This window comes from Triticum dicoccoides, chromosome 6B, assembly GCF_002162155.2.
Source record: "Triticum dicoccoides isolate Atlit2015 ecotype Zavitan chromosome 6B, WEW_v2.0, whole genome shotgun sequence".
In the NCBI taxonomy this organism is placed as follows: domain Eukaryota; kingdom Viridiplantae; phylum Streptophyta; class Magnoliopsida; order Poales; family Poaceae; genus Triticum; species Triticum dicoccoides.
Genome location: NC_041391.1, coordinates 535,630,378 through 535,632,042, shown reverse-complemented (window position 1 = coordinate 535,632,042; position 1,665 = coordinate 535,630,378).

The window sequence follows — 1,665 nt, the reverse complement described above, 5'->3', positions numbered from 1 at the left end:
GAGCTTTCAAAAAAAATTAATCGCATGCATTGGTCCGAATTGATCATCAATGGTTCATCTAAACTAATGAAAGAAGGATGTGTGCATACACGACAATATATCTGCTTCCCTCTATTTTTATGCTTGTTCAAGGCGCCATCCCCAAAAGAACAAATATTTTGCTTGATGGGGTTGGCAGCTCCATAATTAATAGAAGCATCAAATTAGTCATGCAACTTGGGAAGATCAAGAACACACAAACAAGTAATGAACAGAGGCTCGGAGCAGTGATGTAATAGCTAGCATCAGAAAATGTAGGGTAAAACAAACAAAAAGCAGCGGAACCACATGTTAGTTTGCTGATGTGTCATTAAGTATAGAGATCATTAAGCAGTCTGATGGAACCAACAGGTGGCATCAGAACAACACATTTATTATAAATATAGCATTCAAGAAGTAAAATAGTAGGCAGTGATATCTAGGAAGTATAGTAATACTTAGGACAAAACTAAAGCATATTAATTATATGTGCACTAGTATGTAATTTAGCACATGTAACATGTTCACAGCCAAAAGTATGGCCCTACAGGTGCAAGCGGAATGATGCCCTGAAGAAATTCAAAGGTGCGGTGCTTATGCTAAGAAAGTGAATGTAGGCGCCGGCCGTTGGATAATAGTACCTGATTCTCGGCGGCGTATGGGTATCGTTGTCATACTTGATAGCTAAGGATCATCGATGATTCTCGTGTTGCGGTTGAGTTTGGGCCGGCTGTCGCCGTCGCTGAAGCGGCTCCAGTGTTACGGTTGCGGCGCCTGTCGACATACAAGAAAGCTCATTTATGGTAATTGAACAGTTGCACGACAAAGAGAAAACCGAAGGAGTACAAATCGAAATAACCTGATGAGGCTACGGCGTCGGTAAAGCAGGGCCGATGGAGTTGAATATGGCGCCCGTGGACCAGGTCCGGTGCAGTGGACGAAGGCTTCGGCGGGCGTGTTGTACAGTGCTTTCGGTGTGGCGGATCTGTTGCGGCGAACGAGGGCTTGTATGAAGGGCCAGCGAAGGGGAGGACGAGTGAGTCAGTGAAGGGCCTACACTATGGTGGACAAGGGCGCCAGTTAAGCAGATCCGGTGCGGTGGACCATGATGGCGGTCAAGGAGATCTGGAGCGGTGGACAAGCCAGTCGCTGAAGCGGCTCCGGTGAAGTGGTGAGTTGGCAGTTGGGGGTTCCAAGGTGTGGAAGGTAGATCCGGCGGGGTGTGAGCTCCACCGCTGCGGCGGAGGACTAGATTCGGCGGCTTGCCGTGGTTGGGTGGGGGGAGGGTCGGGGAGGGGAAGGGGAGGGGCTCTGGGAAGAATGTTAGGGGCAAAGAGGGGAAAACAATGGAGTTACCAAAGCAGCCCTTTTCCGTTCATGTGGCAGGGGTAAAACAGGAATATCGCAGGAATATACTTTCGGGCGCGAGATATTTCGATGTGAGCGGGAAGTTTGAAAGCTTTTGGCACCTGAAATTATATTTTGCTCTTGTACGGCCGACTATGATATCATGGCCGAGAATTTGTTTGTTTTGCACGCAAAAAAAGGTGCAAGTTTTGAAAATCAATGTCTCCAACTCGAAACTTAGATTGTCCATTCAATTCAAATATGGATCACTGCGCTACTACAAGCAAATACCATCATACG